This window comes from Loxodonta africana, unplaced genomic scaffold (assembly GCF_030014295.1).
Source record: "Loxodonta africana isolate mLoxAfr1 unplaced genomic scaffold, mLoxAfr1.hap2 scaffold_483, whole genome shotgun sequence".
Lineage (NCBI taxonomy): Eukaryota > Metazoa > Chordata > Mammalia > Proboscidea > Elephantidae > Loxodonta > Loxodonta africana.
The window spans coordinates 62,512-87,409 of record NW_026975200.1 but is presented as its reverse complement, the minus strand read 5'-3'; the positions used below and the strand labels follow the sequence as shown (position 1 = coordinate 87,409).

General features: G+C 42.3%; 1 long non-coding RNA gene across 9 annotated transcripts in view; it reads left to right on the top strand.

Moving 5' to 3' along the window:
* LOC135229728 (uncharacterized) overlaps positions 1-24,898 on the top strand; it is a 102,536-nt gene that overhangs the window by 33,421 nt on the left and 44,217 nt on the right. For all 9 annotated transcript variants that reach the window (XR_010320408.1, XR_010320407.1, XR_010320401.1 and 6 more), the window contains 2 exons: positions 11,029-11,171; positions 18,222-18,396. This is a non-coding gene — a long non-coding RNA (uncharacterized LOC135229728). The remainder of the gene's footprint in view (positions 1-11,028; positions 11,172-18,221; positions 18,397-24,898) is intronic.

Sequence of the window (24,898 nt, the reverse complement as noted above, 5' to 3'; positions counted from 1 at the left end):
TGCCTAGTAGACATTCAAGGGGAGATGTAGTCAGCCATGGGTGAAGGAACAACAGGACAGAGTGTGTAAATGAGGGTATCCTAGAGCTCAGGTGGAATTGACTGCCATGAATTGGCTCAGATAACCTAGACAGTGAGAAGTGATGAGTGATGTTACTTAAACAGGGCATGGAAATCAATGAAAAAGGTGTGGGAGTGGCAGGGAGGCTAAGGTAGAGAAGTTTCTCTCTCCCTAAACCTGATTGGCTGGATTTGAAGACATCATAAGTTCGTGTATGAGAAATATCCAGCAAATTACCAGTTGATTTAATAAATTGATAACAAAGTCTACCTTTCAGCCAAAGATTGAAAAACAAACAAACCAATTGCCATCTAGTGGATTCTGACTCTTAGCAACCCTATAGGAGGGAGTAGAACTACCCCATAGGGTTTCTAGGGAGCAACTGATGGATTCAAACAGCAGACTTTTGGTTAGCAGCTGAGCTGTTAATCACTGCATCACCAGGGCTCAGACCAAGAATAACACACGTGAGGAACTTACTCCTTAGTTCAATCAAGTATGAGACCAAATGGGCAATACCTGCTCAAAAGCAAAGATGAAAAGGCAGGAAAGGACAGGAAACCTGGACGAATGGACATGGGGAACCTGAGGTGGACAGGGAAAGGGGGAGAGCGCTGACACAAAGTGGGGATTGCAACCAATGTCACGAAACAGTTTGTGTATCAATTTTTGAATAAGAAACTGATCTGTGCTGTAAACTTTCACCTAAAACCCAGTAAAATTAAAAAGAAAAAAAAAATCAAATAAAGCTCAGTATAAAAAAAAATAGGAAAAGAATCATTTTAATGGGAAAACGTAGATTGTAAAAATGCGTATGACTCACCCCCATTTTAAAGAGTATAATATTCTGTAGTTTGATATGTATTTGCACTGGAAGCTTGGAAGCAGACTTAGAGACGTGGATACCTCAGGTGCTGGGATTTAAAAAATACATGGATTTATTTTTTAAAATTCGTCTGTTATTGGTAGTTTAAAACGGGTCTTCAGTTATCAAAATATCAAAAATAATCAAAAGAATACCTGTATAACCTGCTTTTTAAATAAAGAAAATCCACTGAGATAGCTCACAACTGACAATTCCCCAGCTGGGTAATCGGCCAGGTGAGGGGCATCAAGGCGACCAGGTGAGGATGGTCCAGACCAAATGGAGAGGAGAGGAAGCCCCACCCAAGCGTTGGGGGGAGGTGCAGAGGGCACCTCCTCTAAGGGTCATTTGTTTGCTGACCTCCGATGGCCCTCTCCGAGCCCACCAGAGGGCTCCCTGATGGCTTGACACTGACCATTTGGCCTCGGAGAGCCTGAGAAGCCCCCAAGGGAGGGTGTGGTTTAAAATATATATTTCAATATATACATTCATATTTACACTCTATGCCAGTCTCTGTGCTTCTAGTCTTGTTTCTGTGCAATCATGTAGGTAATATACATAATATGCATTTCTTTGGAATTCATCATTCTGAGAGTCTTTTTAAAAACAAAAACCAAACCCATTTCCATGGAGTCAATTCCAGCTCGTAGCTACCCTATAGTACAGGGTAGAACTGCCCTATAGGGTTTCCAAGGAGTGTCTGGTGGATTCTAACTGCCAACCTTTGGTTAGCAGGCATAGCTCTTAACCACTACACCACCAGGGTTTCCAAAGACTCTTCCCTGGTTGGAAATCCGGGGCAGTGGCGGTGAAAATGCGGAATCCTAGCCACTGGATCACCGGGGAACCGACAGGCTTTTTAGCGTGTAGAAATTCAAATTTGTAATTTTGGAGATTCCCCCTCTTTTTTCCAAAATGGGGGCACTGAGATGGAGGATTTTCCCATGCCCACCATCCTAAGGGATTTAATTAACCCATAGTTGAGACATTGTAAACATCTCAAGAAATTATTACCTTTGAGAAACTTGAGGGTGAGTAGGCGTATCACCTGGCTCATCTTAAACTCCTTATAAAAACCTGACTTGAAGACTCACCTGCCTTTTTGAATAAGTGCCAGCTTGAATAGGCAGGGTTCAGGGAATTGCCAACCAAAGGTATGGTTTCTCCAGAGGCCTCCACGGGGTGTAAAAGAAGAGCAGAGCCAGACCCCGTGCTTGGGAAACACCCTTGGTAGGAAATATTTGAGTGTGTGTGTGGTGGGGAGCAGTGGGTGTGGGAGAGTGGGGTGGGTGGGTAATGGGGAAATACCTGTTTTTTTTGTTGTTGTTGTTTTTGTTTTAAGAAACAGTTTTTTACAATTTTTTTTTTTTAATTTATTACAGTGAACAGTTCAGTGGAGACATGTTCCTTATCTGCAGGGGCTAGTGGAAGTGCTGATAGCTGAGAATGTAGCCTGCTCCCCAAGTGCCAGTTGGCATTTTGGAGAGAAAACTTGATGTTTGGAGCACTGACTGGCCCTGCCTTTTCTAAATAATTAAGGGTGGTGGGGTGGTGGTGCGAGAAAGAGGATGGTCTATGAACACTGACCCTGGAAAATTAACTCCCGAGTGTGTGGGTTGTGGATAGCAGGAAAAGAACATCACCCGCAAATGACAGCAGTGCCTTTATTTATTTATTTATGCTTCTTTTTAGTTCTGAGTTGTTTTTAAGCCACAAATTAATGGGGCCACCATGAGTTTTCAGAGAATGAGTTTTACAAAAATCCAAGTGTTGTAAATATTGCAAGGATTTACTTATATATGCTGTATATGAGAAAAGTCCTTCCAGTTATAGGGAGGAGAAAGAAAGTATATTCAGGAATTAATTTTTCACAGTTCTCTGAATTCTTATATTTCTCCTGTTGTCCATTTTTCTTTTTTTGTCCTTCATCCACCCCTTCCACCCTGACCCACTGTCTTCATCATCTAGTGCTGCCGTAACAGAAATACCATGAGTGGATGGCTTTAAACGAGAGAAATGTAATACCTCACATTGAAGTAGGCTAATAGTCCAATTCAAGGCATCAGCTCTAGGGGAAAGCTTTCTCTCTCTTTCGGCTCTGGAAGAAGGTCCTTGTCCTTAGCCTTCGCATGGTCAAGGAGCTTCTCAGGTGCAGGGACCCTGGGTCCAGAGGACGTGCTCTGCTCCTGGTGCTGCTTTCTTGATAGTCTGAGGCCCCCAACTCTCGGCTTGCTTCCCGTTCCGTTTATCTCTTGAGAGGTAAAAGGTGGTGCAGGCCACACCCCAGGGAAAGGTGACCTGAGTGAGGGTGGTGTTACAATCCCACCCTAATCCTCTTAAAGTAAAATTACAATCACAAAATGGAGGACAACTACACAATAGTGGGAATCATGGCCTAACCAAGTTGAAACACACATTTTTTTAGGGTCATAATGCAATCCATGGCACCCACCAAACCAAACTTGTCACCATCAAGTTGATTCCAACTCGTAGAGACCCTAGCTGATTTGAACTCATAGAGACCCTATAGCATAGAGTAGAGCTACCCCATAGAGTTTCCAAGGACTAGTTGGTGGATTCGAACTGCTGACCTTTTGGTTAGCAGCTGAGCTCTTAACCACTATGCCACCAGGGCTCTTCTTGATCCACAGTCCACCCTAATTCACCACAGTGTTAGAAAAAGGCTTTGCTATTCTAAAATGAGAACTTTTTACTATACTTTTGTGTTAGTGGTTGCTTTTGGTATGTCTTTAAGCACTGAACAGTTTACTCATACCCATTAAAAACCCATTGCCACTGAGTCTATTCCAACTCTTAGCGGCCCTATAGGCCCTATAGAGCGGAACTGTGCCATAGACTTTGCAAGGAGCGCCTGGTGGATTTGAACTGATGACCTTTTGGTTAGCAGCCATAGCTCTTAAACAGTACACCACCAGTGTGGGAGGGGTTTAATTGATAACATGATGTCTGGGCTCCAAGGGAGATGGAATGGATGTGCAGGAGAAGGGCATGCAGAGTCTGCCTGTATAGTCCCCAGAACTCTGTTCAAGATCATGACATACCTCAGTAATCACTTGAATCTAAACATACAACTTTAACAGTTGATGTAAATGACTTTACACATGAATTTCAGAACTCAACTCTTTCTCAGTGGAAGTTCCTTCAACCTAGCCGTTTGTTTGTATTCCCTTATTATGAAAACTAACATTTATTGTGTTCATTCTGTGTGTAAGGCCTTTTTCTAAGTGCCTTGTGTGTTTTATTTAACCTGCGTAACAACCTTTTGCATAAGATCCGTTTTAGAAATGGGAAACTGAGGCAGTGAGAGGTAAAGTAACGTGCCCAGATCACCCAGCTGATAAATTGAGTTAGGATTTAAACCCAGGCAGTTTGTTTCAGAATTTGCTTTATGTAATCACTGTACATGACAGCAGTGAACCCTAGTGGCTGTGTGGTTAAAGAACTTGGCTGCTAACTGAAAGGTCAGTGTTTCAAACCCACGAGCCTCTCTGTAGGAGACAGATGTGGCAGTCTGCTTCAGTGAAGACTTACAGCCTTGGAAACCCTATGGGGTAGTTTTACTCTGTCCTTTGGGGTCACTATGAGTTAGAATCGACTTGATGACAGTGGGTTTTGGCACATAATACTAATGTACAGTGTATTCTCAATGCTGTGTATATGTTCAGAAACTAATTTTCCCAACATTTATGCCATATATAGATTACCAATCCAGTTGCCGTTGAGGAGATTTTCACTCATGACGACCCCGTGAGTTTTCAGAGTAGGACTGCCCTCCATACGGTTTTTAATAGCTGTGAGCATTTGGAGGGAGATTGCCAGGCCTTTCTTCCAAGGCAACTGAGTGGATTTAAACTGCCAACCTTTCAGTTAGTATCTGAGCACTTAACTCTTTGTGCCGCCTAATACATATATATACTAGGAGGTTTTCCTCCTTATTTGTATTTTAATGATTTTTAGACTCTTATGAATACTTGTTCCTGGCACTGAACTAGATGCTAAAGAACAGAATAGGCACATGTAACCCTCTCTCACCTTCTCCCTTCCCTCTTTCACAGAGATGAAATGAAAAGGAATTAATGAAGACAGATCATTGGATTAGGGCCCATACTCAGGGCTCTAACAGCATGGGGAGTTTCTCCTGTCACTTCAGTTCTTGTTCAGGAATTGGTACCTGTTTTTTGTGAATTACAAAGACCAGTGCTTTATATCAAGCCATTTAGATTTGGGGTATGGAGCAGTTTCTTAAATTTTATTTTCAGAGATTTTTTTCTAATAGTTGTTTACATTTATTTTAATTGTATATTCTAAAACCGCTATGAAAAGGTATGAAATAATTGTTTAAATTTTAATTCATATGGGTCAAAATGTATATTAAACTACCTATCGTCACCTTCACAGTCGTTGTTATGTTTGAGCCAATTGTTGTGGCCACTTGTCACCAAGCGTGACGTGCTTCTCCAGGGACTGATCTCTCCTGACAACATGTCCAAAATATGTGAGATGAAGCCTCGCCATTCTTGCTTCTAAGGAATATTCTGGCTGTACTTCTTTTAAGGCAGATTTGTTCATTCTTTTGGCAGTCCGTGGTATATTCAATATTCTTTGCCAACACCGTAATTCAATGGCTTCAATTTTTCTTTTGTCTTCCTTATTCATTGCCCACCTTTCATGTGCGTATGAGGTGACTGAAAACACCATGGCTTGAGTCAGGCGCACATTAGTTTTCAAGGTGACATCTGTGCTTTGGAACACTTTAAAGAGGTCTCTGGCAGCAGATTTGCCCAATGCAATGTGTCGTTTGATTTCTTGACTGCTGCTTCCGTGGGTGTTTATTGTGGATCCAAGTAAAATGAAGCCCTTAATGATGTCAACATTTTCTCCGTTATCATAATGTTGCTTATTGGTCCAGTTGTTAGGCTCTTGGTCTGTAGTCTTTGATCTTCATCAGTAAATGCTTTAAGGCCTCTTCACTTTCAGCAAGCAAGATTGTATCATCTGCATATCTCAGGTTATTAATGAGTCTTCCTCCAATCCTGACGCCTTATTCTTCTTCAGACAGTCCAGCCTCTCGGATTATTTGCTCAGCATACAGGTTGAATAGGTATGGCGAAAGGATACAACACTGATGCACACCTTTCTTGACTTTAAACCATGCAGTATTCCTTGTTCTGTTTAGATGACTGCCTCTTTTTCTATGTACAAGTTTCTCATGAAAACAATTAAGTGTCCTGGAAATCTCATTCTTCCCCATGTTATCCATAATTTGTTATGAGCTGGAGTAGGTCTCAGAAATAATGTGCCATTTCTTCCAGTTGGTTGTGCACGGCTGCCTACTTCCCTAGGTGGTAGCAGCTAAGGCCTGTCTCAGAAACACTCTCCTCCCCACTTAGCATGAGTTTTCACACTGCTCCATCTTTTCCCGTGTGTGTCTCCCGCCCTCCTCAGTGGCCGGGGAAAATGATAGTAGTCCACTGATGAGATTTATTCTTTTATTATACTTTATTTCATCATGTGTTTTTATAACATAGTTCCATTAAAATCAAGGGTAATAAAAATGTTTGTATGATGGAAGTGGATAATCCCACCCATTGTGTCCATCTAAAGTTTCACGAGGAAACTGTGCCCACAACGGAGGGCTCCCACTCCTCTGGCTCACTGTATTTTCTCCTTGTTTATTTGCTCTTTGCTCTTTCCTGATGGATGCATGGGACCACTGAGCTTCAGGACTCCACAATTCTGCCTTTCATACCAGTGTTACTGTAATCTTGGGTTCCTGGGCTGCCTTGCCACAGATTTACTCATTCTGTTTCTGTTAATTATTTCATTACTTAAAAATTTCTCATGAATTTTTCCAGAAGTACATTCTATTCCTCAAAAACTTGGAAGCAATGGGAAAGTATGCAATAAATAACAAGAAAACATACGTAATGCATAGAATAAATTATTAACATTCCGATATGTCTATTATCTTACTTATATTGGCGTGTATGTGTATTAGAGTCTCTGGTTGATGCAAATGGTTAATATCTTGAGCTGCTGACAGAAAGTTGGAGTTCAGGTCCACCCAGAATTGCTATGAAAGAGAGGTCTGGCAGTCTACTTCCGAAAACCCAGCCACTGAAACCCCTATGGAGTACAGTTCTACTGTGGCACACTGGTGTCCTCATGGATCAGAACTGACTCAGTGGCAACTGGTTTTATGTGTGTATTAGCACACACATTTATATATATTAACACAGATATTATATCCTGATATTTTCATTCAACATTAGTCTTTTCTCATGATAAATTTTTTTTGTTTTTTTTTTTAATGAGGGCATTAAATTACTTTATAATATTCTGTGTGCATGTAGTATATGTTTTTTAACGATTTGACTATAGTTGCAATAATAAATGGGCATGTTTCTAGTAATCTTCAACCTATACTTACATCTTTTTAACATACATCTCTGCCACTAAATCTCTTTGTTTAATTATTGTTTAACACTCTTTACGCCTAAGAGATGGTCTCAGAAGCAGCCCTGATCAGTTTTTCTCCCTCTTACTCATGAAGCCCCTTAATGTATCCCAAGGTATCAACTACGAAGGATTTTACGTCCTTATCCTTTGTTTATTTTTCATTCAGTCAGTATACTCCATGGGCCAGAAGTAGTCTGTGTTATGCAGATACAGTGGTGAAAGGTACACACTGTCCCTGTCGTCATGAAGGGGACAACCCAGTGCAGGGGGGAGGAGCACTGGGGAAATGCAGCTGAGAGCAAGGACAGACAACCCTCCAGGAACCACACTGGACTTCAGAGAGGCTTGTTGGCTGCTGTTCACCTGGCAGGCTTCTAGATACCCGAGTACCCTTGGGCTTGGTGCCTGCTCCTCTCTCTACTGACACCCTCCCTCTAGGATGCCTCAGTGAGTTTACTGCTGTCTATTTGTAGCTAAGGACGTGAGGTTTATACCTCCATCCATTCAAACTCCTCCTGGGTCCAGACTCATATATTCAAATGTCAGCCTAACTCTCTGTATTGACCTCTTTATGCATTAAAATGATACATTCCTCATATGGCCATCATGAAAAGCAAACATGAAAGGAAAAGCACAGGAGTGCCTGGCACCAGTGTAGGTACTCAATGAACATTAGCTGTTGGTATTATTCTTGACATCTCCGTGTGGGGTGAAGTTTTATTACCGGACATCTCCATGTGGATATCTAACAGCTGCACCATGTTATCTAGGCTATGAAACAATTCTTGGTTCCAACCACCATTCTCTTCTTATCGATGAATTTCTCAAGGCTTCGGTGATGGGAGTGTGTGTTTTTCCACACAATGGACGTGATTAGGAATGGTTGGCTAGGTCCTACACCATAAATTGCTCCAGCATTCCTATGGGTGACCATTGAGACAAGTTTCAGCCAACAAATGTAGCAAAGAATTGGAACCACTCTCAGCTGTTCATGCGAGTACTCTCAATCCAGAATATCTGGTAAGTCGACTGTTAGGGATTGAATTGTGTCCCTCCAAAATGTATGTGGAAATCCTAACCCCTTTACCTGTAAATCTGACCTTGTTTGGAAATAGGGGGCCTCCTTTTATTATGTGAATGAGGTCATACCAATGTAGGGTGGGTCCTAAGCCTTACTCTTCTTAGTTATAAAAGGAGCAGAATACACACAGGCACAAACAGGCAAAGAGGAAGACAGACAAAGAAGACAGATGCGTCCACAAGGCCAGGAACACAAATGATTTCTGGCGTCTACTAGAAGCTGAGGTAGACAAGGAAGGACTTCCCACTACAGTCATGCCCTGAATTTGAACTACTACCTACTGAACTATGAACAAATAAATTTCTGTTCTTTAAAGCCATCCAGTTGTGTTATTTTTTGTTATGGAGGGACTAGGTAACTAACACACATACCCGTGCTTGTAAGTTCAGCCCAGTGCAGAATAATTTTCTTCCCTCCTTGGTCTAGCCCACCTGAACCTGCTCTTTCCCTATCAGTGTCCTTTGTTTTCACCTAAGAGCTATGACCGAGTCCGCTTGATGCTGATGCATTGAAATTTCAATTTATTTTTTTATTTATGATTACTATTAATTCCAGTGTTTTCTACGGTTTTCAATGGAGACAGTCCTATAATCTATGAATAGCAGTTATACTTTTTCTCTTTTTGTACTTCCAGTGTTAAATGTTTAATAAAAATAATGATAGAAGCATCCTTATTTTATTGTTTATTAATTTTAAAGAGAATGTCCCACACGTCACCATGAACTATCATGCTAGTTGTAGTTTTCCACGTTCGGGAACTCCTTTTCTGTTCCATGTTTGCTCCTAGCCCTTATCTCTCCGTGTGATTGGATTTTATCAACCTGCTTTGCCCCCATCTCTTGAGGTGAGCATATGTCTTCTCTTCTTTCACCTATGCATGTGGTGAATGAAATTACTAAATCTTTAATGTTCACTCAAATTTGTATGCCTGCAATAAACCGCCTTGATCATGGCATGTTACATGGTTTATACTTTGCTGGATTTCCTTTGCTAGCATCTTACGTAGGGTTTTGCATCTTAGTTACTGAGTGTGCTTGTCCTCTAACTCTTCTCCTACCTTCCTTCTCTAATTTGCTATCATTTTTAAACTAGCCTTAAGGGTCAAGTTAGTGGAGTATCTCATGGTTTTCTAATCTCTGTTGACTATGTACAAGATTAAAATGACTGTTTCTTGCATGTTTGCTGGAACCTGACTGGAAATGATCTAGGTCTGCCATTTTCTTTGTAGGGAGATCTTGAACTACTGACCCATTTTATTTAGGTGGTTAAAGGCATCTTCTGGTGCTAATTTACTTAGAAGAAATTCTGATGCATGTTCTAGGTTGCTCAAATCTCATCTTTAAATATTGACTATCAGGGCTTATAGCCTCATGCAAGCCAATTCATCAATCCCAGATTTCCCCAAAGTCAGGCTCTACAACTATTCCCGGTACCAAATTCCCTCATTTAAGACTTATTTGCAAAGAAAGAGACAACAGTATGCTATCTATGCAGTTGTGTATCCGCAGCCTTCTTGAGTCCATAATGTGAGGATAGTCTTCTAAGACTTTTTTTGTAATTGTTCTTTTCTTAATTTTTTTTCCTTTTTTCACTGCCACCCAACCCCCCCCGCCCCGCCACCCCATCTAGTAGTTTTAAAGTTGTGCGTTTCAGGTTCAAGTCTGTAATCCAAAAGAACAGGCTTCTAGAAGCAGAAAGCAGGCAGTGCGACTGTTGGGCTGTTGGTGGGGTGGGGGGAGGGGAGCTGCTGCTCAGAGAGGGCGGCCGAGGGAGGCAGGAGATGGCCCGGCTGCCGGCCGCAAGCCCGCAGGCTCCAAGGAGGCGGAACCTGCGTGCGCCCTGAGCCTTTTGAGACAGGCCCAAGCCCGCCGAGCCCGGTGCTAACCTCGCACCCGCCAGGCTTGCGGGTTCCCCCAGGACTAGGGGAAGCCTAAGGCCAAGGAGGGCAAGGCCTAGGGTCTGGACCTCGGAACTGGTTCTGCCATGCGTGATCTCAGCGCTTATGCTCAGAAGGAGGGCAGGAAGCATATCGCAAGGTGCCTATGACCCTGAAGGGCGGGAGTTGTGGCCACCCACGGACTATGGGTCTGCATATGGAGGCCCCCAGGGTGCAATTCCAGGAGCAGAACACAAAGCCACAGAGGGGACAGTGCACCTCGCCAGTGCTCCCCAGGGGCATTGCCCCAATTTGGGGAGCAGTCCCTCCTCTGGGCTAGGGACTTTGTTTCCTCCACTGTCTTCCCTGACTGTGAGCAGACTCTTGTCTACACAGACTAAGGAGGAGTTATCAAAATCAGCTCCGAACTCCGGATTTGAGTTAAGGATCATAAATTAACACAGAGAAATACGACTTTAGCAATAAGTGCCTGCTTGAAGCCCAAGTTGCCTGAAAATAAGGAATTTCAGTCTTTCAGCTCCTCTGCTAATGTAGTGACTAAGAACAGGATCTCACTGGAGCTCAAAGATGTGGGGCACTGGGAATACTCTGGGTCTGTCTGCTCACGGCTGATTGCCTCATTCCCAGTTTTATTATACACCTTAGATACAGACCAGAAGAGGAGTTTGGGGCTTGACACCTGACATCTTAACACCAGTTCCTGTTTCTTGAGGAAGGAAGAGGTAAAATAAATCAGCGTTTTCTGTGTCCTTCTCCATCCCCGGAAGTCCTCATGAAGACCCTCTCAGGTAAGGACTGACAGGGAGTGGCTTGGTTTACTATTCAACTTTGTCCTTCAGTAACTTTGTTTATGTTCTGCATGTAAACTATTGTGCATTGACAGAAGCATTCTAATTCTTATGCAGAATGACTAGACCTGCTGCAGAATGACTATATTGTGCCTCCCTCGGGCACCCCTGTCTGTGCAGCACCCTCCACCCCCAACTGCCCAACCGCCTCTCTCCTGGCATTCTGCTTCTAGAAGCATGTTCTTTTGATGCAGAGATGCAGCACACACAGAATCCCAGCTGGATTACAGACTTGAACCTGAAGACCTTATGCAGAATGACTATTTATGAACGCTTAGTACTAAAGCAGGTACTTACCCCTCAGAGAAGGCCCTGGGGGAGGTTGATACATGCATTCCCCAGTGCTCCTGCTGCTCTAGAGGTGCCTGAAATGCCTCTGTGGGAAAGGCCTTCAGATTAGGCTCATGGCCCACGTGGGAATTCAGGCCTATTTTTCTGTTAGAACATCTCATTTAGCTCTGAAAATGTTATTATCTAGTTTATTCACCAGACATGAGTACAGACATCTCATATTTTCAAAATTAATGCCATTCTTTAATACTAATTTGCCACCAAGAGTATATTCCAAAGTGTTTCCAATAGGCTAGCAAGTCTTTCCAAAGAGGGGAGTCCTCCGCCATGTTGTGCAGTGACAGCAGGGTTGGCATAATATGTTTACCCAGATACCTACCACTTTTTTTTTTTTTATTGTGCTTTATTTGAAACTTTACAGAGCAAATTACTTTCTTGTTCAACCATTTATACACAATTGTTTTTGACATTGGTTGCAATCCTCATCATGTGTCAACACTCTCCTATGCTCCAGTTCCCCGTTTCCATCCGCCATGATTCCTGTTCCATCCTGCCCTCTTTTCTGTGCTTTTGGGCAGGTTTTGCACATTTGGTCTCATACACATGATTGAACTAAGAAACAGTTTCTTCACGTGTGTTGTTGTTTGTTTTATAGACCTGTCTAATCTTTGGCTGAAGGGCGAACTTCAGAAGATACTTTCCACTGTGTTGCTTTCCATAATTCCTGAAATTCCAAGCCTGCCACCTGAACAACTTCCTTTAGTGTTTCATTTAGAACAAGTCTGGTGGCGATGAATTCTCTTAATCGTCTTTCACCTGAGAATGTCAATATTTTTCCTTTACTCGTGAAGGAAATAACAGCCTATAGAACACTGGGTTAATGTTTCTTTTCTTTCAGTGTTGAAAAAATGTTGTTTTCACAGCTTTTTGGCCTCCATGGCTTCTGATGATGAATACAGAGTCATTCCAATTGTTTTTCCTGTGTGAGATGAGTTGTTTTCTCTCTAGCTTCTTTGAAGATATTTTCTTGGTCCTTGTTATTCCACAATTGACAGTGAGGCATTTGGGGGTAAAATTATGTGAGTTTAACTTGCTGGAGTTTGCATAGCTTCTTGAATCTGTAAGTTTATGTCTTTCAACAAATTGGGAAAGTGTTGAGCCAGTATTTCTTCAAATACTTTTTTCTACACCACATATTTTCTCTACTCCTTATGGAATTCCGATAAATAAATGTTAGATATTTTTGGATTTTTTTGAGGCTCTGTTCATTTTTTTTTTCAATATTTGCTCTCTGTTTTCAGATTGGATATTTTCAATTGAACTATTTTCATCTCATTGATCCTTTTGTCTGTCAACAGCATTCTGCTGTAGAGCTGATCAAGTGAATTTTTTATCTCTATTTTTCCTGTCTAAAATTTTCATTTGTGAATGTTTTCTATGTATTTTTCTATTTTTCTAAGGTGTGCCTGTTACTTCTTTGAGCGTGGTTAAAGTAGCTTTTTAAAGTTTTTGTCTATGATTCCAAGACTATGTCTTACTTCAATCTTACAGAAAATGTCGATGTTGTTTGTTTTAGGAATCACTTGACCCAGTTATGTTCAGGCTGCAAGTTCTTTCCCAACTTCTGGATGCTGTGGCTCAGATGTCAGTTAAGATTTTGAAGACTTTGCAGTGATATTTGGATGTAATCTATGGGAGTGTCACTCAGTTTGGGACCTTGTTGGTGTTCTAACCCATAATGCAGTTCTCAAAGGATTGATCTACTTCTTAGGGTCAGAGCAAAGCATATGCAACTGTGGGAGTCGGGGGGGTATGAAAAACAACTTTATGGTATCCCTCTCTTGAGCCACCTGGTCTCTGTCTCTCTGAGGCTGTCTGATGTCTGAGCAGCTACCTTCCTGGTCCACTGGCAAGAATGTTGGGGCTTTAATCTCCTCATTCTGCTGTGCAATGAAGTGCCTGGGTCTGCCTATGAGGCCAAATATTGGTAAGATGGAGAAAATATAACAGAGATTCCTCTACATTATTTGGTCCTTATACACTTAGGTCAGAGAGAAGGCACACTGTTTCTGGTGATACTTCGAAACAGGTATGGAGAAAAAGGCATTAACAGGTTGATAGCTGCATACTAGGTGTTAGGGATTAAATTCTGTCTTCCCAAAATGTATATATCAGCTTGACTAGGCCATGCTTCCCAGTATTGTGCGATTATCCACCATTTTGTCAGCTGATGTGATTTTCCAATGTATTGTAAATCCTACCTCTGTGATGTTAATGAGCGAGGATTTGAAGCAGTTATGTTAAGGAGGCAGGGCTCAATCTACAAGATTAAGTTGTGTTTTAAGTCAATCTCTTTTGAGATATAAAAGAGAAAAGAGCAGAGAGACAGGGGGACCTCAGTACCACCAAGAAAGTAGTGTCAGGAGCAGTACATCCTTTGGACCTAGGATCCCTATGCTGAGAACCTTCTTGTCCAGGGGAAGATTGGTGACAACGACCTTCCCCTAGGAGTGACAGAAAAAGCCTTCCCCTGGAGTTGGCACCCTGAATTTGGACTTATAGAGCCTCCAAGACTGTGAGGGAATAATTTTCTTTGTTAAAGTCATCCATTTGTGGTATTTCTGTTACAGGAGCACTAGATATCTAAGACACTAGGTACCAGGAGATGTACATTTCCCAGCTCTTTCACTCCCAGGGCCACTATGACTAAGTAGCCAATGCCATAAATCCATGCAAGCAGACTATTCTGATTACTGCTTTGACTCTACTGTCTGTTATGGTAACCACACTCACCTTGTCTTTGTTAATTGAGTGCCACCACTTGGCTGTTACCACCACGGGGTCCAGGCAGCTGCATTGTAGTTAGGTGTCTTAATTCAGTTAGGGCAGTTCTCACTGTGGACTCTTACTTACATAAAATAGCAACCACAGAAGTCTTCAATAATGCTGGGGCTTGCTGCACAAATTTGTACCTCACCGCTATGGTAAAAAGAGAGCCTTCTGGGCACTCCGTGTGTGGGTCTGTGGGTCCAGCCTAATAAATCCATTCTAACCTGCCAATTTCCCTCAGCCTTTGGATACCTTCTCCTACATTATACAATGGCAGATCTGCCATTTCCACTTGATTTATTGTAGGCCACCACTTAATCCATGCTTCAGTAAACCAGCCAAATAAACTATGAGATCCTTTTCTAACCTCTCAAGCTGAAACACTGAATGAAGAATCTATGCTTCCTTGGCCTATATCAATAAACTTAGACTAATTCACCTTTATGTTGCTTGCACCGTTATCCCACACCCATAATAGCCATTCCCACACATGTTCACCAGGTTTCTGTATGTATGTATGTATTAGAAAAATCAAGTAGTTCTTTTGGAGTTTAGCATACCTTCTCCTGGGTCACACTTCATAGTTCACCTTTTGGGGCTTGTTGGGACTGAAGTCTAGGTATAGGTCTAGAAGCAAAAATGGGCAGTGGCAGTGGGATGTTCAGCCGTGTCTTATAAGGCATCTGCCTAAGGTAATGCCCCAGGCAATGCCCCAGACACCACCCCAGGAGATAACTCAAACAAGACACTTCAGGCACAGCTGGGGTAATCTCATCAGATGGAGGTGGAAGGGATAATTGTTTTACTGGGAAGGGTGCCTTAGCAGGCAAAGTTAGAGAATCTCTTCAGATGGGAGTAAGAGGTCTGGTTCTGTTAGGAAGAGCGATTCAACAGAAATTGGAGGTTCATTGTCCCCCGCTTCCTGACTGTCTGCCCATATGTCCTCATCCCAAGTTTCAGGATCCCATTTCTTCCCAATCAGTGCCCTCACTTTAACTTCAGACACCATTTGAGGCTGGATATTCAACTGGCGCTTTAATTCAGTCACTCTTATGATAAGAATCTGAGTTTATTTTTGGCAGCATTAGCCTTGTTACTATAAGAAATATGGTTTTCTTTCTGGGCACAAGTGGCAGCTTTCAGATCTTGTATGTGGTGCTTGAGCTTTGAGCCCATTTCTTTCATTCACCAGTGTGGCTCCAAAAGCAGGACCAACCAAGCAGCTTCCTTATTATTCTTATTCTGACAAAATTATAGAAAAGTATCAAATATGTAATCAGGCAGAGCCTTGTCTCTCACAAATATTTGGTCCAGTGGTAGTAGTATTTTGCGTATTTCTATTGTCACCTCCCACCATGGATTAGCAATAGCCTGTTTACTTCTGGAGACAGTCATCAGTGCCTTTAAGACTAGCTAGACTTGAGAATCAATTCAGAAAACTCATCCTTAAGATTTGGTTCCTCTACAATCACTGTAGGTACCAAATGTCTTAGCCTGGGATCTCTAGAGGTGCAAAACTAGTGAAGGGAACATATATATATATATACACACATATATATGAGTGTGTGTATATATATGTGTGTGTATGTGTGTATATATATACATATATATGGAAACCCTAGTCGCATAATGGTTAATAGCTATAGCTGCTAACCAAAAGGTTAGCAGTTCGAATCCACCAGGCGCTCCTTGGGAACTCTGTGGGGCAGTTCTACTCTGTCCTGTAGGGTCACTATGAGTTGGAACCGACTTGACGGCAATGGGTATATACACACACACACACACATATGCATACATACATATGTTAGTTGTTGTTGCTGTTAGATGCCATCGATCCTGTGTAAAACAGAATGAAACACTGCCTGATCCTGAACCATCCTCACAATCATTGCTATGTTTGAGCCCATTCTTGCAGCCATTGTGTCAGTTCGTGTTGTTCAGCGCCTTCCTCTTTTTTTCTGACCTTCAGCTTTTCCAAGCATGATGAGCCTCTCCCGGGACAGGTCCCTCCTGAAAATATGTCCAAGGCACATGAGACGAAGCTCGCCATCCTTGCTTCTAAGGTGCATTCTTGGTGTACTTCTTTCAAGATGGTTTTGTTTATTCTTCTGGCAGTCCATGGTATATTCAGTATTCTTTGCCAACACCATATTTTAAATGAATCAGTTCTTTGGTTTTCCGTATTCATTGTCTAACTTGCTCAAGCATGTGAGGTGATAGAAAATATCATGGCTTTGCTCAGGCACACCTTAGTCCTCAAAGTGACATCTTTCCTTCACAACACTTCAAGGAGGTCTTTTGCAATAGATTTGCCCAATGCAATACATTGTTTGAATTCTTGACTGCTGCTTCTGTGGGCATTGATTATGGATTCAAGTTAAATGAAATGCTTGATGACTTCAGTATTTTCTCTTTTTATCATGGTGTTCCTTACTGGTCCAGTTGTGAGAATTTTTGTTTTCTTTATGTTGAGATGTAATCCATACTGAAGGCTGTAGTGGTTGCTGTTCATCAGTAACTGCTTCAAGTCCTCTTTACTTTCAGCAAGCAAGGTCGTATCAGCTGCATATCATAGGTTGTTAGTGAATCTTTCTCCAAAACTGATGCCATGTTCTTGTTCTTCGAGACCAGCTTCTCAGAATGTTTGCTCAGCATACAGATTGAGTAAGTATGGTGAAAGGATACCACCATGACACACAACTTCCTGATTTTAAACCACACAGCATCCCCTTGTTCTACTCAAATGACTGCCTCTTGGTCTATGTACATAAAAAAAAAAAGTACATATTCCGCATGAATACAGTTAAGTGTTCTGGAATTCCCATTCTTTGCTAAGCTATCCATAATTTGTCATGAGCCACACATTGAGTGTGCTTGTATAGTAAACAAAAATAGGTAAACATCTTACTGATATTCTCTCCTTTCAGCCAAGATCCATCAGACATCAGAAATGATATCCCATGTTCCATGTCTTCCTCTGAATCCAGCTTGAATTTTTGGTAGTTCCCTGTCTGTGTACTTCTGCAACTGTTTTTAATTATATTCAGCAAAATTTTTCTTGCATGTGATGTTAATGGCATTGCTCGATAATTTCCGCATTGCGTTGGAGCACCTCTCTTCCAGTCATTTGGTCAGGTAGCTGTCTTCCAAATATATTGAAATAGACAAGTGAGCGCCTCCAGCACTGCACCCATGTGTTGAAACATCTCATTTGGTACTCTATCAATTCCTGGAGCCATGTTTTTTGCCAATGCCTTCAGTGCAGCTTGGAGTTCTTCCTTCTGTACCATCAGCTCTTGATCATCTGCTACCTCCTGAAATGGTTGAACGTTGACCAGTTCTTTTTGGTGTATTGAGTCTGTGTATTCCTTCCGTCTTCTTTTGATGTTTCCTGTGTTGTTCAATATTTTGCCCATAGAATCCTTGAGTATTGCACCTAGAGGCTTGAATATTTCCTTCAGTTCTTTCAGCTTGAGAAATGCCAGGTGTTTTCTTCCCTTTTGGTTTTCTAACTCCAGATCTGTTCACATTATTATTATCATACTTTGTCTTCTCCAGCTTCCCTTTCAATTATTCTATTGAGCTCTTTTACTTTATTATTCCTTCCATTCTCTTTAGCTACTGTACATTCAAGAGCAAGATTCAGAGTCTCTTGTGACATCCTCTTTGGTCTTCTCTTTCTTTCCTGTCTTTCTAATGACTTTTTGTTTTTTTTCATATATGATGTCCTTGCTATCATCCCACAACTAATCTGGTCTTCGATCATTAGTGTGCAGTGCATCAAATCTACTCTTGAGATGGTCTCTAAATTCAGGTTTGATATACTCAAGGGCATACTTTGACTCATGGACTTGTTTTAATTTTCTTCAGCTTCAACTTGAACGTGAATATGAGCAGCTGATCATCTGTTCTGCAGTCAGCCCCTGGCCAGATTCTGACTCATGATATTGACCTTCTCCATCATCACCTTCCACAAATTTGATTCCTGTCTATTCTGCCTGGAATGGTGCACGAGTATAGTCACCGTTTATGCTCCTGATGAAAGGTATGTGCAATGAATAAGTCATTGGTCTTGCCAAATTCTATCATGTAAGCTTCAGTGTCATTTCTATCATCAATACCTTATTTTCCAACTACTGATTTGTCTGCTTTGTTTTCAACTTCGCATTCCAATTACGTAATTATCAGTACATCTTGATTGATCAATGCATCATGTTTGATCAGTTTCAAACTGCAGAACTTGGTAAAAACCTTCAACTTGTTCATCTTTCACATTCATGATTTGTGTGTAAATTTGAATAATAGTCTTATTAACTGGTCGTCCTGGTAGGCCTGTGGATATTATCCTATTGCTCGTAGTGTTGTACTTCAGAACAGATCTTGAAATGTTCTTTGTAGCGATGAATATGATGCCGTTCTCTACAGTATCTCAATCCTGGCATAGTAGAACATACCATTGTCTAGTTTAAAATGTCCAAAACCAAGCTATTTCAGCTCACTAATGCCTAGGATTATTGACCTTTTATGCATTCCATTTCATTTTTGATGACTTCCAATTTCCCCAGATTCATAATTCCTTCATTCCACACTCTGAGTATTAATGGATTTTTGCGTCAGTTTCTTCTCATTTTGAGTTGTGCCCCATCAGCAAATGTCATTAAAGTGGGATCTACTTTGAGGAGGTAGCTCTTCCCCACTCGTATTTTGAGTGCCTTCCAACCTAAGGGGTTATCCTCTGTCATTCAGCCAGACAGTGTTCCAGTACTATTCGTAAGATTTCACTGGCCAGTTTTTTTTAGAAATAGATCACTAGGTCCTTTTTCCTAGTCTGTCTAAAACCAGAGCTCCACTCAAAGCTGTCTACCATGGGTGAACCTGGTGGTATTTGAAATACCGGTGGCATAGCTTCCAACATCACAGCAACATGCAAGCCACCACAGTACAACAAACTGACAGAAGAGTGGTGGGAGTTAAAAATGAGAAGAACCAAAAAGAGTGCTTCTTCCATGTCTGCTGATTTAGAGGAACCATGAGAAATTGTCAAGTGAAGAGTGATTCAGAGAAAAACATGGGTAGAGTGTGACCTAATTTCCATAAAAACAAACAAATGAATGTCCTTACGTGTGTCCTGGCAAAAAGAAGTATGTAAAAGGATACATATGTATCTTTGGACACTGGACACTTTGGGGGAGCAGGTACAATATACTTATGTGGGGATGGCTCTTATTATAACTTCTGTATACAAATCTCTATTGTTAAATGTGTTATAAGAATGTAAAACCTTTTAAAGTTTAGTAACATCATACGTGTATGTGTGTGTATTTGAAACTTTTTTTTTTTGACTATTTTATAAATGTGTTTTTTAGTTATCTAGTTTAGTGTGGCTATAGCAAAGATACCACAAGTGGATGGCTTTAACAAACAGAAACTTATTCTCTCACAGTTTAAGAAGCAAGAAGTTTGAAGTCAGGGCACCAGCTCTAGGAGAAAGCTTTCTGTCTTTGTGGCTCTGGGGGAAGGTCCTTGTCATCTATCTTCCCCTGGCCTAGGAAATTCTCAGCGCGTGGACGCTGGGTCAAAAAGACGTGCTCCACTCCAGGCACTTCTTCCTTGGTGGTATGAGGTCCCTCTCATTTCTGCTTACTTTTCTCTTTGTATGTCAAAAGAGACTGACTCAAGACTCACCCTAATCCTGTAGATTGTGTCCTCCCTCATTAACCTAACTGCCTCTAATCCCGCCTCATTAACATCACAGAGGTTAGAATTTACAACCCATAAGTAATCACATCAGATCACAAAATGCAGGACAGCCACACAATACTGGGAATCATGGTCTGGCCAGGTTGACACACATTTTGGGGGACACTATTCAATCCATAACAATAGAGAAAACACTGTCTTCAATGCCAGATTCAGAGACTTTTATCCATCTATGAAGGGCAAACACAGAAACTGAACAAAATTCAGACCAGCGAATTATTGCTTGCTCTTGTAACTAATGACTTCTTCTGGCCTCTATGCCTGGAAATGGCCAAAAACAATTCTGTGAGGATTAATTCAGTCACTGCTCAAACATCTACTGCATGTACATGTCTACAGGTAAGGAAGAATGCTGGACACCATGTGTGATTCATTAAGTAACACGGGGACCATTAGACTATTGTTCTCCTTCTCTGATATGCCACTATCACCTTCTCCCCTTGTTGTTCTCCTGAAAAACCCACGCTTGTATATTCTAGGCTTTTTTCCAGGATTGAATTTGCAGGAAGTTAAAGATATATCTTTGAAAGATAAAGAAGACTTTGGCCACATTGTCTTTAGACAGTTGAACTTCCCAGCCAACCTCTGTGCAGGATGGGAATTCACAATCCCTCCTACACAGTACCTCTGAGCAGGACGGGATTTCTGTTTCATTGTCAGGAGAAGGTGGAATTCACCCGTCTTCAGAAAACTTACTTTCCTTTGCCTCAAACTGTCCTACTCAGGATCTGTCACGGTCACTCTGAGAAATTCACATGGGCAGCCTGTATGGAAGTGCCCATCCTAGAGACCCTGCCCTCCCTTCCTTGCTCCATAGGGCTTCCTCTGACACTTGGGGTCGCATCTCCCAGGGAGTACACACCTCTGGCACTTCCAGGGATTCCCAGGCCCTGGGATACTGTGGATGGGACTTGGAACTCAATCTGTTTCTTCCCATCCTCACCTTTGGTTATCTGTGTTCTGTCTTCACCAGATTTAGGAGGCCTTGTCTTCTCTTTGCTCGTTTCATCTCAGTCAGGCTTTTCTATTCCAATTCTCTGATCTCAGAACAGATCAGGTTAGACCACAGAAAAGAGAAAGACCAAGCAAACATCACTGATCTGTGCAGAAGCTGCTGGGAAGGGATTCGATTCTCATTGGTTTAGGGTTTTAAGCCCACTGCTCACCAGCAGGCAGGTTCCCCCCAGAGTCTGGCTTCTGTCTGGTACCTTGTACTACAAAGAACTCAGTGACCAGCCCACCTTCACAATCACACCTCCCTTAGAGCTATCTTTGCAGAGGCTCTTTCTCAGACTTCCATGTCCCACTGAAATCCCATTTCTCTTTCCTTACAAACATTGTGCTCATTCTCAGGGCCCTGAGACCTCATCTGCAGGTGAGTCTTGTCCTCTTCTCTCCTTGGTGGGGGGAGCTTTTGAGTGGACCTCATGTCTTTGGACAGATATCCTAGGGCTTCTTCCACCCTGGTGCTCTAGGGCTGGATCTCTCCATGTAGTAGAGGGGGCGTGGAAGGGGCACAAGGCTAAAAGAGTGGATCTTCCAGGTGAAGTGGGTTTAAGAAGCCTGAATGAAGTTCTTCCCTGAAGGGTGCATATTTTGCAGTCCAGACATCCTGCTTCTCTCAGTCTAAGAGTCCTAGCACGTCTTCAGGTGCTTTCTCCTTTGACCTTGAGGCCATGCCTGCACCGTCTGCAGCCAGGTCTCCCACATGTGTAGCATCAGCAGTAGGTGTGGTAGCCTCTTCAGCCCCTGTCTCCTGCTCCAGATGCTCCTGGAGGTGCCTGGCTCTTCTTGCCAGGACTCCAGGATGCTGACCAGGAACTCAGTGTTGGTTAGACTGAGGGCAGACATGATGGCACTCACTTTCTTCAAAAACTCAGCCTCAAGACCAAGGGCCTTTTGCCAACAGGGGTGTGAGATGTTTTGGTCTGGTCTGCCAGACCATGGCTAACCCCTTGACCTTACACACTTGGGTTAAATACTCATACTTGACCTATGGATCTCTGGAGTAATTTGATGAGTGGGAATTCTGCCTAGTGGAAGCTGATGAAAAAGGCCTTGCTGATACTTGGGGAATCTTCCTGGGCTTGGAACCTGGGCTTTTTGTTCTCATGTTCTACCCTGAGTGACACTTTCCTCTTGGGTTGAGGCTTGCAATAGTGGAGAGTTAATTTACATGAGCCCTCTGGGCTCTGGTGTCTCAACTGTGACCTAAGTCTCTGGTCTCAGGGATCCCTGGAGGCCTCTCCATCACCACCATCCTCCACCTCCACAGTCCCCATGGTTTCTTTCTTCTTCCCCAGGCACCGACCATACTTTAGGGAATTTACTCTGGGCAATAAAGTCTCCTCCAGAAAATTTCAGTGATGGTACTACCTTATAGCAAAAGTCTATCGTTTTTCAAAAAATTATAATACGTTGATTTAAAAAAAAAAACTCCCAGTTTTCTTTTAGTAGATTCCAATTCATAGCAACCCTGTAGGACAGAGTAGAACTCCCCATAGGGTTTCCAAGGAGCAGCTCGTGGATTCCAACTGCCAAACCTTTTAGTTCGCAGCCAAACGTTTATCCAGTGATAGTTTATAATATAAACAGAGGATCACCACATTAAAAAAAAATTTTTTTTTTTGCATTTGTTGGACGGAAGTGAATTTGCTCCTGTGGAATATGGAAATTACCTCATCCTCTACACCTTCATGATAATACATGGTTTCTCTAAAAGCTGTTTTCTATGAAAGTTATTTTTTTTAGTAAATTTAGAGTGTAAACATTGAAACAGGAGAATCGGTCTCCTCTTTGTAACTTGTTTTCTTCCTCCTTTTAAGGGAAGGATTTTCATAGAAGGAATTATACTTAAGGAGACAGCGTAATTTGTACTTTTCTGTGTAATTTAAAACTTCTTCTCGTACCCTTAACTAGCCTACACCAGGAGATTAAAATTGCCTTTCTCTGAACAGAAGCCCATTACCATGTCCTTCAGGGTGAGGCAGAAACAGATGTCCACATTTGAGAGTCTGATGGCACAAACCTTAGTAGCTGAATCACAACCATGCCTCCTGTGGGGGGGGCGGGGCTTGTATATGTCAGCATAAGGGTCAGTATTTTTCTGAGTTTGAGGGAAAGATTGGCGAGTTAAGGAAGAAAGAGAAGGAGTTTGGGAGGGGAGTGTAAGCTCCAGTGACAGACAGAAGATGGGGTGGGGGATCTCTCAAAGGGTATTAGAGGCCAGTCAGAAAAGCAGGAAGCAGCAGGAAGCAGGGCCAGTGGAGGGCAGCACTGGGTGGAGGAGGACAGCAGAGGTAATAGTAGTGGGAAGGGCAACAAAACTGGCCTGAAAAGAGTGATAAATGACTGATCCTAGATGAAGCTCAGGTTAAGAAAAGTAGGAAAATAAAAAATTCTATCCTGTAGCCATGTTTGTGGTTAGGGGTTGTTAGGCTCTTGAGGGAGGTGGGCAGGAGACACAGGAGGGGAAGGGGAGTTTCTGGATCTAGGGAGGAGTCTACAGCCCTTCTTCTGCCCTCAATGATGTGGGTTCTGGGCTCGTCAACCTACCACTCCCAGAACCTCCTGAGAAATTTCCTTAGTTCTTCACATGGTATATTAATTCCATCTCATTAGAAAATATAATAATTAAGTAGGCTTCTTGCTACCCACCCTTTCCATCATCCTATACTCTCTGCCCCAGTTGCCCACTGGCTTCCTTCCTTTCCACCATGTTCAGATCCAGAACAAAAGAGTGCCTTGTCTGCAGCTATTCTGGAAAGCTCTCAAACTTACAATTGAATTCTTTCGTTTCATCCCTCATTTATTCCTACATTTCTTATCGACAAAATAAACTTTGGTTAATTGTCTACTAAATGATAGAAAATGCTTTCTCAGAAGAATCTTCCTTGTGACCTTATCCATTCGTTCCAAATCCTTCATCTTGTCCTACCATGGCTCTCTTTTCTGGTGGAAGTCAGACCTTTTGTTCTGTAGCACTCAGCAATCTGGGACAACTTTTCCTCACCTTTATCTAGAGTCTTAGAGAAAGGCCTTTTCCTCGTGTGTCACTGTTTCATCCTGCTTGGGTGAAGATGTCCAAACATAATGGTGTGAAGGACCTTTATCCCTTCTCCCATCAGGAACCTTTGATAACCTGGGGACTCTGGCTTGCTCCTGAATTTCCTTGATTCAGTAGCTACAATTTCTCTCCCACAAGACCTGAGGTTGGCACCCTTTTCAAAAAGCAGCTGAGATCTGAGTTAGCACCAAGGCTTCCGTAATCCTGTGTGACATCATTGCTGACACTGCTGAGTTCCATGGGCCCAGTTTGAAGCTAAACACGGCAACCAGAAAAACATGAAACTGTCAGGTAGGCGCTTGAGAAGTGCTAGTGCCAATGTGGGAAGAAGGAGATTAGATACTAAAAATGAATTGAAACTTTTCCGTGCCGTGTAAGGGGTTACTATCCCTTGGTGGGTAAAGAGAGCACAGGGAATGATAACAGTATCACGGGTAGCTGCTTTCTCCCAGTCCTCTCATTTGACTCTGTTGGAATCATGTCTCTCCAGCTCTGGTTATAAAATGTCCACTCTGAGCCCCTCTTAGGTCTCCTTAGCCTCTGAGTCTTCACACAGGCTCTGCTCTCTGACTAGGAGATGTTCTCTCCCTTCCCGTCTGCTGGTCTACTCTCCCTGGTGAAGCGTGAAGGTGAAGAAAACTGACCCCACTGGAACAGATTAGGCTTATGACTTCACCAAAAAGCCCTAAGACTCAGGAGTTTTGTGGCCAGCCAGAATGGG